Source organism: Zootoca vivipara, chromosome 3, assembly GCF_965207765.1.
Source record: "Zootoca vivipara chromosome 3, rZooViv2.hap1.1, whole genome shotgun sequence".
In the NCBI taxonomy this organism is placed as follows: domain Eukaryota; kingdom Metazoa; phylum Chordata; class Lepidosauria; order Squamata; family Lacertidae; genus Zootoca; species Zootoca vivipara.
In genome coordinates, this window is record NC_142586.1 from 65,647,578 (window position 1) to 65,665,248 (window position 17,671).

The 17,671-nt window shown below is 41.9% G+C and overlaps 1 long non-coding RNA gene across 4 annotated transcripts in view; it reads left to right on the plus strand.

The window, feature by feature from the left end:
- Positions 1-17,671, plus strand: part of LOC148686280 (uncharacterized) — an 81,529-nt gene that overhangs the window by 58,492 nt on the left and 5,366 nt on the right. The gene's annotated exons all lie outside the window — the stretch shown is intronic.

Sequence of the window (17,671 nt, forward strand, 5' to 3'; positions counted from 1 at the left end):
ATGATCCATTTTGGACAGATATGGCACTAGAATGGAATTAAATGATGACTGCATGTGGAACGCACAGGTTGACTCTATCTGACTCATTTCACAACCATTCTGTAGCATGCCTTAGCTTTTTTCCAGCATTTTGCCATTTTTTCAGCACTTGCCTAATATTATTTCCCACCTATCACTCCCACCATACTGATCTTTTTCTGTGTGTCTGGTTTTATAAAGTACACTTTACAAAGAAATCCCATAAGGACGTACACTACATCCTCTGTTCACCAGTGACTTTTCCAATTTATAACTTCGTGGCGGAAGTATTCATATCTGGTCCTCAAAACCTTGAAACTAGAAAGTGTTGGTAACAGCCAATGCCGGCACTTGGGAATGGAGCTTGGGCCTGCTGCTTAGCATGCCATACAATCTCAATTAGGTGTGACAGCTCAGACTTTCTTTAATGAGATGATGCTCCATTTGATGTGATTGTCACATAATTGACAAGGCATATCTCACTTGATTTTTATCTCTGAGATAGCTCCTTATGGGAGCCAGTAATATATCAAAATATCATCCCCCCCCTTCTTTCTCTTCATGCAGATGTCTTGATATGCATTACCTTTCCTTCTTTCACCCCAGCTTCCTTGTACGCATTAAATCACCCACTCACCTTCAAGACAGTATCTAAAGCGGGTCAAAGCAAGGTATACCAAACCCAAAGTTTTGTGCAAATGTCTTCTTCAGATTTTGGGGGGGTGAATTTCTTTGCAAAAGATTCATTTCTGAGATACATGCAGAAGGAGTGGATCTTTTCATCCTCCCGTCCCAACGTGGTCCACCAGCAAATCCAGCTGCCACTCCTTTCATACCCTTTTCACCTCTGGCCTGGCAAGAATGGAGCAAGCAGGTTATTATTAGTAGGATTATTTTGGTTTAGAAAGCCTCCTGATCCCCCAAAACATATATAGCCTTTGTGATGTACAGCAGGGTTGGGGAACCCCCCACCCACTCCTGCCACTGAGGTTGTGCAGCTGTAGCAGCTGTTTCTGGTGGGGGCTCATGAGATCTCACGGCACTCTCCGGAGATTTCGCTGGAAACCACAGCCGGGCTTACTGAGTGGAGTGGAGTGGCACCTTCTTGTTTTGCTTCATGTGGTGAAATGGGATGGGCCACCAATGTTTTCTACTCATAACTTACCCATCTGTGCAATGGAAGGCACTCTAGGCTTGATCTTACAATCCCATAATATCACTTGGCACCACTATATCTAAGCACCAGGGCAAACCAAGGACAGGGCAGTAGATTAAACGCCTCCCTCTTAAACACTATTTTTTTTAAAAAAAGTGTTAAATTCCATTTCTACAAAAAAGGGAGCATTCACAATAATTTAAGCTACAGTTCACCTATACATTAGGCAAGGGTACATAGTACATTATATGAAAATGTCACACAGAGGACAGTTCCATGTCACAGGACTCACATGCAAATGGAATAAAAGTTTCATATACTATGTGCTCCATATAAATGCAGACACAGCACAGCACTCCGGCATGCCTCAGTCCATCAGAAAACCTCATCAATATTTTTTTTTAAGTCACATTTGATGCACACTGTAAACACATAACTGGCAGAAATTTAATGCTATTATTGTGGTTAAATGTATATCCGATTTCTTTCCATCAAGGAGCTCAAGGTGGAATATGCAGTTTATTATCATTAATATAATTATCATTTGCAATGCATCCAGGGGGATATTTGTATATAAATAAGACAGAGATCAGAAGCATATAATAAATCCTGAATTCAGAAGAAGCACATTTGCCTTATGACCTGTATAAACAGCCAATGAAAATATGGTAGTACCTTCCATGATTAGCAAGCAGATCTCTTTTAATATATTTTGTGTATCTTCTCTATCCCTCTCAAAGGAGAAATTGTTTTGAAGTCAACATTAGAGCCCAACCCCCGCTTTCTAAAGCAGCTCCTTCAATTGATCCTTCACATATCAGTATCACTCAGTAGGTGGCTAAACTCTAAAAGGTATGGGCAGAAGTTAATATCAAACTATTCAGACTTCAAGGTCCTCTCCATCACCTCCCAACCGACATCTATCCAAGTCAGAATGTGCAGTGTGTCACAATTCAAGTTAAGGGATTGGTAGCAAATGCCACTTATCCTTTGAAGGAATTGGCATGTGTGAGCTTTATAATGAAAAGAAACAGCGGAAAGAAAACCCTCTGTAAAGAACCGTGTTTGGGGTTTGTTTGGAGAGGAGGGGAGGGAGATTTGCTTGGAATATGGGGTGTTAAGCTAAATAAAAGCAGGGAATTGAAGGGGGCCTTGCATGGCACTTGGGGTGGGAATTTTGTTGGTTGCCAGCTAGGAGAGAAAAGACAATGGAGGGGAGAGGGGATTAGTTGTGTGGGAATTGGTTGAGGAGATTACTAGTTTAATCGCGTTCATCTTAAACTTCAGTTTACCATGAAGCTCTTTTTGTCTTTTCTTGTTAAATCTAGGTAATTGTCAGTGAAACCCAAGCTTGAAAGGTTTGAACGCTTACCCCAATACCTGCTCTTATGCAGTGTTTTGTAGACGGAATCTCTTCCCATGCTGAATTTCATGTATTTGAAAACAGTGAGAGAAAATGTCTTCGATAAGAATGTAATCTGTTGTCAGGCACCTGATTATCTGGCAGTATTTTATGAGATTGTGTATTTGACGCTAATGAAATAAAATTTTAAAAAAGGATGAAGACATACAAACAGCCAAGGAGAGGATTTTGATAGCAAAAACAGCCTACACGGAAAGGGTTATGGGCACACGCAGTGTTACTCCGTTCAAATTTGTGAACTCTGGAATCTGCATTTCATTACCTTCCAAAAAAGGCTTTTCAGAAAACTCCTCTGGAGAAGTTGGAGACAGATCTTGCATGGAATATAGGTGTTCTACCACTGAGCAATGTTCCAGCACTATGGCCACTCAAAGGCAGATTTAGGGGAGCACGACCGGTTCCCCTGCACAGGACAGTGAGCTGAGGGAGTGCCTTCCCACCTCCTTCCCAAGGACTTATCCTTGCTTCAGGAAGGAGGTGTGAGGGCTCTAGTAGTATCCTAGAGTTCTTCCATCTCCTTCCCAAAGCCTAGTTTGCTCTTGTGCAGCTTTGGAAAGGAGACCGGGGACTCCAGGACCCTCCCAGAGCCCTTGTGCCTCCTTCCCAAAGCCCAGTATCTTGCTTACCCAGCTTTGGGAAGGCAACTTTGGGCTGAGGGGGGCAGTCAATTTTTGGCTTCGCACAAGGCGTCACATTACAAAGGTCTGCCCCTGCCACTCTCACTCCTGCACATCTACTTTTCCTCTTCATCTCGCCTAACTCACATGACAGCCCAGAGGGAGGGGTGAAGTGAACAGCTCCCATCACTGCTCACTCGCACGGGGAGGACAGGTGAAGAGGGAACAACAGCACCACCAGGAAGAAGCAATAGAGTCAGGATGCTCCAAGACTGGCAGTGTGTGGTGTGGTATGGTGGTTAGCCTGTTTTGGGGTGCCATGCTCTCAGCATAGAGCCCCAAAATGCATGAGAGCATGATCTCACGTGAGATCACAGAGCCCAAAATGCTCAAGATTGTGACCTCACACAAGAGCACGGAGCCCAAAAGCACATGTTACTTGCACGGCCAGGAAGATGCGCATTCCAGTTAACAGCCTCAGCATGTTGGAGGGTATGGGTTAGTGTGTTGGATTAGGACCTGGGTGACCAGAGTTCAAATCCCAACTCAGCCATGAACCTCATTGGGTGACCTTAGACGAGTCACTGTCTCCTAGCCTAACATGATTGTTCTGGGGATAAAATGGAGAAGAGGGGAGATGTATATAAGCTACCTTGAGCTCCTCGGAGGAAAGGTGGGATATGAATGAAATAAATACAGTCAATAAAAATAACTGACAATGCTGGCCCTTGGCCCTGGTCCTTAACAACCTCTGTATACTCTTCATCCTATTAGATCAATCTCTATCGCAGAGCTGTTTGGCCAAGCAGCCGATCCTTTTCACAAAAGCCCTGCTATTGTAATGCACAAGTTTGAAGTCAATTACAATGCAGAATTATTATATCTTAACAAATATGTAGCAGTGGCGGCAAATAATGAGATGGATGTACTTGCAGCTTTTATATATATGCAGCATTTATAATACAAAGAGAATTGTGTTTTTAGGGGAAACCTGCCAGCTTCACAGTGTTGAACTGCCCGCTGCACCCATTTAATCCTCCAATAACTAAGCCCCCAAAGACTATCACCTCCAGCTTTCCTTCCTCCCTGCCCCCTGCTGTACCTTAATATTGAAAAATTAACCCCGGGGGAAAGCACTCGCTTCCACAGTTTTTGTTCCTTCTCTTTCCTATTATGCCAGTGTCACATTCTGCCTGACAATTTACAATAGCCCGGCTATTCTACTTTTATATTTTAAAACCTTTATGCAAATCATCTTGAGAGCACAGCAGCCCCAACTTCGTGCATTAATGCCAAGTATTATTCACATATAAAAATTCCATTTAAATCCCATTAAGGTTGTGACATAAATCCAAACAAACTAGAAAATGCACAGTTAAGGTGGGGAAGTGGCATATGTCTTCCAGTCTCTTCCCTCAACAAGGCAGAATAAAAAAGTGATTAAAGTGTCACCCAAGTGAAGCAAGGGAACTGAAGCACATATGCTAACTCTTCCACGTTTTGCCATTTGATTTTTAAAAGAAAATATGTGTTGCAGCCCCTGTGGTATAAAAGGTACCATTTGTTTTTGCGTAACTGCGGCTGTTGCGGTGTATTGTTGCAGGAATGAACTGAGCCGAAGGGAGAAATTAAACAAAAACACAGTTACATACTGGAAAAGAGGCGGAAATGCTACAGATTTTCTGTTAAAAGCTTCCTGGCGGTTATTAGCGATGGACGGACCAACCTATCTCTATTCCATATAAGTTTCATATGTGTTCAGTTGTAAGCTCCTTCCATCCCACTTTCTGCAGAATTCTTTTTTCCGTACCAAAAATAATAATTTAAAAGTGTGGGTATAATATACATTTTTATATGCACTTTTTCTTAAAGTATTTGTCTTGTGCATATTTTCCTCCCCTAAAATGCTCTTTTGGTATGCTCTCCTAAAAAAATGAACCAATGATTATAAAATATGCATTTTTGTATGCATTTTCCCCATAATGTGTATAGTTTTTGTATGTAACAAAATAAAAAAAATTCCTTCAGTAGCACCTTAAAGACCAACTAAGTTTTTATTTTGGTCTGAGCTTTCATGTGCATGCACACTTCATCAGATACACACTTTTTGTATGTGTTTTTGATAAGCAAACTTACATTGCAAAATTCAGAGAAACACTCTGTCTGATTGATAACTGTGTCCTGTAAATCCAGGGACTGCGAATAATGGAAATTCGCTTTCAAATGAGGACTGAATGAAATTCTCTTCCATCCCCTAAGGATAGCAAAAGGCAGTATGCTATGTTATTGTGCTTGCAGAAATGAGCAGCATTTATCTTTTCCTTCTCCAGATCTGGCATTTCCAATTTCCCCCTTTATTACAGATATAGCAGAATTAATAACAATAATGAAGCAAAACACCAAAGTTTACATTCTCCATCCACACGCTTCTGTTTGTTCACTTATACACGCTTCTGTTTGTTCACTTATCACTTATTCATCCTCATGAAACTTCAAAGTGCTTGACAAAATATAAACCCTTGTCTCAGAAATCAGAACTAACGCTAATGGAAAGAAAAATTCCTTAAGCCCACTTAGTAGGGTTTCATGCACATGGGATAGCTGCTTTCTTGCACATCTGAACTGGATATTTTTTACCTGTGGGCTAATAATGCAAATATATTTTCCACCTGCAAATGTCAGGATTGGATGCTAGTATTCAAGGGTAAAACAGTGTATGCAATGTATGCAAGTAGATGTGGAAGCAGACTGGCAAAGATTAAAATGCTTAAAGATCAAATACCATGGATATGCAGGCCTTAGATAGCTCAGCTGATAGAGCATGAGATTCTTAATCTCAGGGTCATGAGATACAGCCCCACTTTGGACAAAAGCTTCCTTCACTCTAGGGAGTTGGACTAGATGACCCTTGGGGGTCCCTTCAAGCTCTACATGTCTATGATTCTATAAATGAATATTCCCCAACAGTTCTGGGTGAGACTTCTTCGTCTTCTCTGAAACCCTTCCACATAACAACTCTTTCTACATCCAAAATCAACTAATTCCAAAATCAGCATCAAAACTGTTTAAAGTCCAGAAGCATGTCAACTCTTTCTACATCCAAAATCAACTAATTCCAAAATCAGCATCAAAACTGTTTAAAGTCCAGAAGCATGTCAACGGCAAGGCTGTAGCGAATGTGTCCTACTTTACAGAGGACTGTTCTCTTTGAAAGGATCCTCTATTTCAAGGGCCACTCAGTCTGAGTCTTTGAAGATAAGGAATCATAGGAAGGGAAAGCAGGAGCCTTGAAGTTGTCCACCAATAGTTAGCATCCAGATAGCCGACTGAGCAAGCATTAAGGTCCCTTGGTCCACACTATGGCGAGATGCACTGTATCACTACTTAACTTATAGTAATCTTTCTAAATGTGAATCTATGCATATAAATTAGCAGATACAAAATTTATGTGAATCTGCATGTCCTCTTTTTGGCTGCACAAGTGATGTACAAAGGAGAGCACACGAAGCCAAGGCTCACGCTAAACCAGGCATCCCCAAACTTCGGCCCTCCAGATGTTTTGGACTGCAATTCCCATCTTCCCCAACCACTGGTCCTGTTAGCTAGGGATCATGAGAGTTGTAGGCCAAAACATCTGGAGGGCAGCAGTTTGGGGATGCCTGCACTAAACCATAGTTAAACATTACAACTCAGCCAGATCAATGTGATCTATGATTTTAACTTAGATAAGACTAGAAGTTTTAAAGATACGGTGAACATTTGAGAGCCAGAGATGTTTTAACTTAACCAGAAACCTAGCTATTCCTTTAAAATAGCGTGTGTGCGCACACACACACACAAAATTTAGATATGATGGTAGATTAATTGATATTGTGCAGCTCTGATCCCTACACCATTGACATGTGAGTAGTAATACTGAGATCAACAAGGCTATCAAAAGTGGTTTCAAGTCTATAGCCCACATGCTTGACTACCTAATAAGAGTCTGTCATTCTACGAACACTATAACAGTCACATAATAATAACACAGCACTTCAGGAGGTTATAAATTATACCCTTGCTGCTATCCTTCATGTATTCTATACAGATCATAGAGTTATGGTTATTGGTTGCAGTACGTATTACTAGGTCCCAGGGTCACCAGCACAGAGTTAAATGATGTAAGGGAGTGAGTAAAATGATGATCTATGTTTTCCAACAGATTCAGCCTTGGTACCTACTTAACTCATTCAGTATGTTGATATGCTGTGCATGCATAATCAGATCCACTGGAAAAGGGCTGGCTGTTGACTGTGGCCATACCAGGAGTGGAGGTTTATTTCAGTTAAAACTGTTTTTTCCAGCAGAAAACATCAGAAAGACTGCTGTGATAGCAAAAACCTTGGGACCTGATTCAGTCAGTGAAGCAGCATGGATAGTCCAATAATAATAAAAACGCTGGAAATCTTCCAAACTGTTTGGTAAGGAAGAAATACTGAAGACTGACTCTTTCTAACCCCTTCCGCTCCTCCCACTGAGCAGCTGACTGGCTTTACTTACTGGACTACATTGGGTTGGGCAAGGGAATCATGAACACAGCCTCCTCTTTTGCATGCGATTTACAACCCAACAATGGAAACACTTATGAAAGACTCATTTCATGCACATACAGCTTCGAGCACAGGTCTTCACTTCCCTCACCTTAAGCAACATCGCACAAACTTCACTGTCAGTGGAGAATGAGAGAGAAAAAGATGGGGAAAGAAAGAAAAAGTATGGTAGAGTTAATATAAATATAAGGAGTCATTTCCATCCATGTCATTCATTTCCAACCACTAAAAACCCTTTCTATTGGTTCAGGGTGATAGGGTGTGGTGAGAGATAGGTTCCACGACAAAGATTTCCAGTTACAAATGTCATTCCAAGGGAATGGTTTCCAGTGACAGAAGGACAAGGTGAGATTTCCATTAATGTACGGGACATAAATCATCCATCAAAGTGGGCCTTTGAGCAATTTGACAAGAGGTACTCGCACCCTTCTACTATGAATATGTGCAGAAGGTCTCATGCTGCAAATGGGCCATTAAGGCAGGGTTACTGACAAGATCAGTTCAGCTGGAATTCCGCACATGCCCCAGAACTAAGTGTCTGAGCAGTGAGAACACTGCTATTGCAAGGGAATAAAGGAGTGCTAAGTATCCTTCCACTAAGGGAAGCACTTAGAGGTTCCCACCAACCTTTCCCATAATACAGTGGAACCTTGAGTTGCGGACGTAATCCGTCCAGGAGGCATGTCCGCAACTCAAAGCGTTCAATCCAGAAGTGCCATGTCTGCAGATGCATGCGGCGCGATTTAGTACTTCTGTGCACGCACGCGGCGCAATTTAGCACTTCTGCGCATGCGCAAGTGGCGAAACCCAGAAGTATCTAGTTCCAGTACTTCCGGGTTGCCACGGGATGCAAGACAAAAACACGCAACCTGAAGTGGACACAACATGAGGTATGACTGTAGATCGTTCTGACCGGACACTGAGGTCCAGTGCCAAGGTGGTTCCCTCGTTGCGAGAAGCCAAGTTGCAGGGAACCAGGCAGAGGGCCTTCTCGGTAGTGGCGCCCGCCCTGTGGAACGCCCTCCCATCAGATGTCAAAGAGAAAAACAGCTACCAGATTTTTAGAAGACATCTGAAGGCAGCCCTGTTTAGGGAGGCTTTTAATCTTTAATCAATTATTTTATTCTTCTGTTGGAAGCTGCCCAGAGTGACTGGGGAGGCCCGGCCAGATGGGTGGGGTATAAATAGTATATTATTATTATTATTATTATTATTATTATTATTATTATTATTATAGATGCAAATAGACACCTTTATTCAGTTACAGTAAATATACGGAAGTAAGACTAACGCATCCTACAGCAAACATGTCCCATTGGTAATTGGATTAAATTTAAATTTTCATTTCCTAATTGTATGTCTTCACTTAAATTACCCCTTCACCTTTCCTCATGAGGAACATCAGTCACCTGACTGTGAATTCTTCTTGGCCAAAGACCTCTTTCCACACTGAGAAAATTGCACTGTGGTGCCCTCTGACAGCTCCGTACCTGTGTCCTTTGTCATGCAATGCACCTTCCATTGAGCTCTGTCATTAAGATGTTTGCTGTTGTATTAGCACTAATGCCCACCAGCAAGCTTTATTCCCATAGCTTGGCATTTCTCAGGCCCCATTTTGATCAGTTTTTCCCACACAAAAAATCTTCTCTCCAGTCCAATAAGCTTCCTAGGGGACTGTTCATTTTTTAATTCCCATAGGAGGCTGCTCCTTGTTGCTCTTTTGCTGGCCTGTTCCAACCACATGGATGCCTTCATGTGCATATAAACACTTGAGGAGATCTGGCAACAGTGAGTCCCAGCACCAAAAGGATTGAGCACCATTCTCTCCCATTAAGTCTCAATATGGCACAATCTCTGTTATAGATTCCAGCCTTCAGGCCACTATGACCTCCAGGCCATGTTTTATTCAGCATACAAAGAAAGCTTTCATAATGACCACCATATTTCTCATTCATTTAATATTATATTGTGTGTATTCTCAGTAAATATATTTTGCACAATAGTTTGGAATGAAATCCAGTCCTATGCTAAACTTAGCCAGATCCCATCACTGCTGCCTCTGTATACGAGACCAATAAAAGTAATGTTTTTATTTGCATTTAGCCAACTCAGTGTTTGTGCTTGAAGCTTGAAGCATCATTCACTTAGGTTTTATTCATGAGTCCTTTGAACTCCGTTCCATCTTCGCTCTTCGGTGCATTGTATTTCCACAAATTTGGTAGACCTCAAAGACAATGCTAATAAATCACAAGTTGTGCTGTGGGGAACTACTGGGGCAGAATAAAACAAGAGCCTCCTCTACAAATCCAAAATGCATCAGGGACACCCACTCTTGAAAGAGGTAAACAAGCATAATTGCACAAAATTGTATTGCTGAAATTTCAGATTACATAAATCAATTATATTCCCCCACCCTGTGTTGTTAGATCACACAGATTTATGGACCAGTTATTTATTTATTTACAGTAATTAGTTAGGATTGATTGATCCAGCTATCAGCCATGAAATGTCAGCATATTCAGTAGTGCTTGGTGTCAGCAAATAATAATAAAAGTGTGTGTGTGTGTGTGTGTGTGTGTTACTTTTACATTCAAGATGAAATCATGTTAGATTGTCAAAGGAGGTGTCACCTGGAGAGTGAAAAAATCGTGCTTAGGTGTGAGTTTTCATGTAAATAATTCCTGCAAAGCAATCCATCAGTTTGTGATAGAACAGGAGAGTTACCTTACATAAATATTTTGTTTTCTGTGCAGCTTTTTATTTCAGAGAAGCTGCGTCATTTTGTAATGTGTGTACTGCATATGCTTGAATAGGGCAGTGTGCTTCCTGGTGCTTTTTCATATAAAACAAAAAAACAAAAACCCCAAACTCCCACTTGTCTGTATCCAATTGCTGGATATAGAAATACAAGGAATGTAAAGAGAAAAGTAACAACTCTTCCACTGGGAGTGGGAGACACCCTACTCCAGACTCTCTTTAAGTTAGCATACAAAGAAAGCCTGCATAATAGCCAGCGTATTTCTCATTTAATATAGTATTATGTGTACGATGATCTTTTTCCTTTGCTTTCACGGCTTATCTCCTGTTCTGATCCTGTCCCTAAAGTGCCCTAGGCAGTTTAATCATTACCAATTAAGGAACATTTCCCCCCTAAAATTGTACTGATTTTATTGGGTTTAAGGTAATGATTTTTGTGTTTTAATGTTTGTTTTTGGAAGCCACTTTGATTTTTTGAACACACACACAAACACACAAATAAAAGGCAAGAGACACATCTTATATCATAAATGAATATCTGCCATATCAAGTTAAGTATGTGATTAAAATCAATGTGCATGCAAAAAAAAGGACTCATGGTCAACTCTGGACATCTCCAGATAGGTAGGGTGAGACCCCTGTCTGGAATCTTGGAGACCAACTGCCCGTGAGTTTGGACCTGGCTGAAGCCAGTGGGCCCATGGTCTTTCTCAGTCTAAGGCATGGGTGTCAAACACAAGGCCCGGGGGCCAAATCCGGCCTGCCAGACCTTGTCATGTGGCCCGCCGAGCGCCCCAGCCAGCGGGACCCAGCAGCGGGACCTTGCTGCTGAAGCGCCGCGCCGACAAAGCGCCGACAAACAGCTGGGGCGGGGGGGGGGTTAGAAAGGCGGCCAGAGCAGCGCTACGTGGAGCGCCCCGAGCCACAGCAGGAGAAGGAGGAGGCAGCTTGCCGGGTCAGCGCCTGGCAGTGCCGCACGGAGAGTCCCGAGCCTCTGCGACGCAGCAGTGCTCTGCAGCACTTTGAATCCTCCTCCTCCTGCCACGGCTCGGCGCCTGGAAACGGCTGCTGCTGCTGCTGAAGCACAGACAAAGCACCCAGCAGCGCCGCGTGGAGGAGGAGGAGGATTCAAAGTGCTACAGAGCACGGCGCTGCTGGGCACCAACCCGGCAAGCCGCCGTCGCCTCCTCCTTTTGCCTCACCTCCTCCTCCTCCTGCCGCGGCTCAGCCTCATGAACGTGAGCTCAGCAGCGGCTCAGCCTCACGAATGTGCAACTCTGAGGCTTTACGCACTTCTCCTAAAATGGACACCCGCTGCCTCACGCTGCACAGGAAATGCTTTTTGCCCCTGGGTCCCTTCGCGCTCTTTTCTGGCGCTGAATCAAGGCAGCGACCCCCCTTCCCTTTCTTTCTTCCTCTCTCTCGTTCTTATTCTTTCTTTCCCTCTCCTTCCTTCCTTCTTTATCTCTGTCTTCTCTCCCTCTTTCTTTTTATTTCCTTCTTTATTCCTTCTTTCCTACTCTTCTTTCTCTCACCTCTTTCCTTCCTCTCTCCCTCCTGCTCCCTCTTTTCTTTCTTTCTTTCTTCCTTCCTTCCTTCCGTCCTTCCGTCCTTCCCATCTTTTTTCCTCTCCCTCATTCTTATTCTTTCTTTCCCTCTCCTTCCTTCTTTATCTCTGTCTTCTCTCCCTCTTTCTTTTTCTTTCCTTCTTTATTCCTTCTTTCCTACTCTTCTTTCTCTCACCTCTTTCCTTCCTCTCTCCCTCCCACTCCCTCTTTTCTTCCTTCCTGCCTTCCTCCCTCCCTCCCTCCCTCCCCTCCATCTCCCTCTCCCTCTCCTCAGAAACATAGGATGCTGCTTTATACTTCTGGCCCTTAAACCCTGGAACCAGGAGAGCAGCTCCAGTGAGTCAACCTCAACCAGTCCCTTTGGTGAAGGGTGGTGGCTCACTGGCAGAACACCTGTCCTGCATGCAGAAGGACCCCAGCATCTCCAGGTACTAGTAGCTCTGCAAAGGTCCTGCATGAAACCCTAGCGAGCCTCCACCACCCAGTGCAGTTACCAAAAATCATTTTTCAATAAATTGTACAATAATTGTACATTTGAATATCTACTTGCCATTATTCTGACTATGTTTCTGCTTTCAGAGCTAGTTATTACTTACATGATTACAAAAAACAGTAATAATTGAATGCAGTGACAATAATTTATGATAATAAAGAGTGGACACATAGTCCTACAGATACAACCGGCCCTTTGAGGGTGACCAAACTGCTGATGCGGCCCCCGATGAATTTGAGTTTGACACCCCTGGTCTAAGGCAACTTCCTATGACTTTCCCCATGCACACCTTCCCCTTCAGACATGAAATGAAGCATCTTAATATTGTTTGTTCATAGCATTCATTCAATAATTCTGAATGGCATTGAGGAAGGAAAGCTGGATGAACAGAAATATCACAGTATTTACCCATCATTGGGATGGGACAAAAGACCAGGGCTGCAGCATAAACCTTACCTCCTGGATTTTTAAAGTAGCCAGATACATGGACAGTTGAATGAAGGAGATTCTGCAGCCTTTCTGGTTTTTATTTAAAGGGGGGGGACCAGCCCCAAACCTCTGACAGCATAGTTTTAAATAACTTAAATTATTGTGCTCCCATGGTGCAGGTTATATTTTACACAAAGAAGCTCTGTAAAATGCTAAACACGATATTCAGGAAGAGAGTTGCTACTTTCCTCTGACATACTCTGTTTCCTAATGTAGTCCTGAATCCTTTTATACAGCTTAGAGCCCTCACCTTTGAGGGGGGAAAATATTTTGTTTCGACAACGATAAACGTACAGCTCAGGGACGAAGACTCAGCAAATGCCTGAGTGAAATAGTGCTGAAAACTTGTAAGAGTAGGCGCCAGTCAAGTCACAGAGGAGAGGAATTTCCATCGCTGGGACGCTGCCACTAAAAAGACCCTCCCTCGGGTCTTCATAGCGATGAAACACATAATGCAATGTCATCCAACAAAACAGAATGGTAAGAGGGAAGTGGGTGACATAATTGTGTCATGTCACCTATTACATTACTGCATATTATGAAAGGGTGACTGTATTTGACAATGTCTGGTTTTGTCTGCAGTGTCATTGTTTTGTTCCAGTCAAGGTTAATAGGTTCAGCTTAGTGGATAGCCCTGTGGTGCTGCTGTGTGCTTGGGAAATAAGCTATTTGATTACAGTGGGCACTTTTGAGATGACTCTATGCTTGCGTCCATCATCCCTTGAAGTGTTGTCATTTGTCAAGACACTTGTCTCTCAAGGAGTCCACAAGAGAGATTAAAAATCCAATATTTCATTAGCTGTCTACTTGGTTTAAACAATAAGAAATATAACTTCATTGTCCAAAAACTAACTGGATATCTGGCAAGATGTGAGACATAGTCTTAAAATGAGGATATGACAATCTTTAGATAGGAACATTGTATGAAAAATTGTATATGTGTGATGAGGTACTATAGGCACCTGAAGGTAGGTTAATTTTTCCAATCTTTTATTCAGTTCTCCACATTTCTGCAGCAATTTTCAGTGTTTCATTACAATAGAAATCCTTATGAAAATCTGTCAACATTTTAGTGTGAATTTCTCCTAATAAACACATTTTTGTGGGGAGATTTGACTAACATATATTTCTGTAAGCAATCTCCCCTAATATAATGCATCTTGGTGTGTTATTTTCACAAATATATTCATTTTTATGTGTACTTTCTCCTAATGCAAGCAATTTTAAAAAAAATGGAGAACTGCAACGCAAAATTCAGATAAATGCAAATTTCAAAGGATAACTGTGTTCCAATTCAAATTTTGCCTGAGGCATGACAATAAGGTAAAAAGGCATGACTAAGCCACTTCTGGTGATCTAGAGCAGCGCACGGAAACGCTATTTACCTTCCCGCGGTAGCGGTACCTATTTATCTACTTGCACTTTGACGTGCTTTCGAACTGCTAGGTTGGCAGGAGCAGGGACCAAGCAACAGGAGCTCACCCCGTCACGGGGAAACAAAAACAAATGTCTCCCCATCTCTAAAAACATTATTTTCTAAGATCACAAACAATCCTTATCACTTCTTTCAGCAAGTTTTTGCCCCTTGTCTACAAGTTGTGGACATGATTTGTTGTCACATAAAGTTTTGGTCATCTTTCAGAGTAAATATATGGATTACCCAAGAGATATATCCTTGTCATAACTCACTGGAAGATGTTTACGATTTAATCACTCTTCTAAGGGTCTGATTTGGCATTTATTTTTCCTTGATTTGCCATTTTCTCTCTGAAGTGAATGAGTAAGCAATGCTGAGTGCTGGAACTTGGATACAATCTTCTTGTGAAGCTTGGTGCACCTGCCAATATGAGTTGCTTGCCATCTGCATATTCAGGTATCAGAGTAGATGACTCAGCAACAGCGCTTGGAAACCTTGTCATAACTCAGCCTGATTTTTCTTCATTATATGATAGGCTAATTGCATTTCCCCCATCTGGATGAGAAAGAAAAACTTCACCATCAAGATTTATATTTTATAGTAATCTCCTCATTACAGAGCGTTAGGGACTTGCCTGTCAGGATATAGATTTTAGGGTGATCTAAGGGTGAAGGCCATGGCTGACTCTAAGAATCAAAATGATATCAAGTGTTCCTAAAGTTGCCCACTAATAGTCCTCTGCAGATCAAGATATCAATTTTAAAGCTCAGAACTGGCTCACAACCAGAATTCTGAGTCAGGATATGGCTTGTATCTCGTGGCCAGGACTTGATGCAGACCTGGAATTCAAGAGTTAAAAATGGGGGAAAGGTCTACGGTTAAGTCCTGTCAAAGGTGACTATGGGTGTGACACTCATCTTGCTTTTCAGGCCGAGGGAGCCGGCGTTTGTCCACAGACAGCTTTCTGGGTCATGTGGCCAGCATGACTAAACTGCTTCTGGCACAACAGAATACCCTGATGGCAGCCAGAGCGGATGGAAACGCTGTTTTCCTTCCTCTCACAGCAGTACCTATTAATCTACTCACGGGCATGCTTTTGAACTGCTAGGTTAGCAAAAGCTGGGACAGAGCAACGGGAGCTCACCCCAAGACACAGATTTGAACTGCCAACTTTCCAATTGCCAAGCTCAAGAGGCTCAGTGGTTTAGAATTAGATCTAACCCAGGCTAGAGCTCATATTGTGCCAGAGATTGTGTCTGCTCAGAGCTGGCCAATGGAGCTGTTCTAAATAGAAGAATGAGTCCCAAGGCAGGTCACAATGATGCAAAATACAACATTAAAACCAATTTAAAACAAATTACATTCACAACAGGGTCCTAAAACAATATATCACAAGCATCAAAGATCAGGTTAAAATGTTGTGCCTCCGTCAAATAATGAAAACTCTATGGGGGACGAAGTGTGCATGCACATGAAAGCTCATACCAAAATAAAAACTTAGTTGGTCTTTAAGGTGCTACTGAAGGATTTTTTTTTTCTATGAGGGACATGACACATGCTTCCCTGTGGGGAGGGAATTCCACAACTTAGGGGTTGCCACCAAGAATGCTCTCCCCTGAGCTACCACCCTTTGAGTTTCTGAGAATGGGGATAGAGGGCTTTTACATCTTAACCCATGAGGTGGAGTATGAGGTGGAATATTGCTTAGAAAGGGTTCTTTAAAGGTAATTTAGCCCAGTGGACTTTGCCCAGTGCTTGCTCAAGCAATTATCATCCTGCTATTTATATGATCTTCGCATCTTGTTTGGGATAGGATAACCAGATCTAAAGGGACAGAGGGTTCCTTTGTCTTTTTAACAGTAGTGTAGTGGGAATTTTGGTAAGGATGGCTCTTTTCACTCCTATACAGCAAACATCCTCCAAATTCTTTCTTTTACATAGTGGGTGGTTGGGGGGGGGATGTATGCCTGAGACTCTTCAAATTCCTGCATCCAACAAGGATTCAATTGCTGAAATAGCCAGGCAAGTTTCTAGGTAACGACCTAGGTTCAGGTAAGAAGTGAAGTGGCTCTGTGTCAGAGGGCAAACAGGTGAGCCCCCCCCCAAAAAAAAATTATGTTCAAAGTGGTTTACAACAAAGAAACAGGAATGCATTTCAAACAAACACTACAAAAAATTCATAATGACATAGAAAAACAATAACATAACAACAATTTCATAATAACATAGCAAAACAAATATATAATAATATGCAAAAAATAACATAAATATAGCAAGATTACATAAGCAACTTGCAATATCCAATAGCAAAAATAACAAGGGAGCTTCAAAATTTCACCTAGAAACGCCCCTCCCATGATGATGTTTACACACATCCACTCACACACACACTTGTCCTGCTTATGCATAACATATATAACTCATGCCATTCTCCAATACCGTGTTTACATGCACTGAACAATTAATCACTAGTCATTTTAAGAACACTGCCTGCTCCTCTGTCAGGGAAACCACTTTCCAACAAAAGCATACAACCATCTGTACCTAGCCTCACCGTTCTAACAGCATGCTTGGCAATTGGAGTGTTTATAAACATTCCCTAACACTCAGCAGCTGAGTCAATGGTTTTGGAGGTCTTATCTCATCATACAAAAGCTGGAGCATCGTAGCCAACAGCAAAGAATAATTCAAAGACTGGAGTCTGTATTGACCTTGCTTTTATATCTCTTGCTATCCTTATATTGGGAAAAGAGCAATTTGTACGCAAGCCTATGTTCTATCCCATAATCTGAAGCTTCATTCACCCCTTTACATCCATAGTAAGCATCCTAACAGATTGTCCAAAGCTGCTTTTAGCTTTGCAATATATATAGAAGTCAACTATGTATCAGCAATATGATACAGTGCAATGAACATTTTTTATGTTTTTAGAGGTTTAAATTGTTTTTAAATATTTAAAATGTGTTTTTATTTTATTTTTAACTGTAGGCTATGTCTTGCCACCAGTATTTGCTACACTGGGCTCCTTTGGAAAGAAATTTAATAAAGAATAACAATAATAAACAGAAAGTGTTCTAACAGATTGTCCAACACTGGCTTCATCTTTGGAATAGATATATAGTCATACAGTATATTGAACATGCT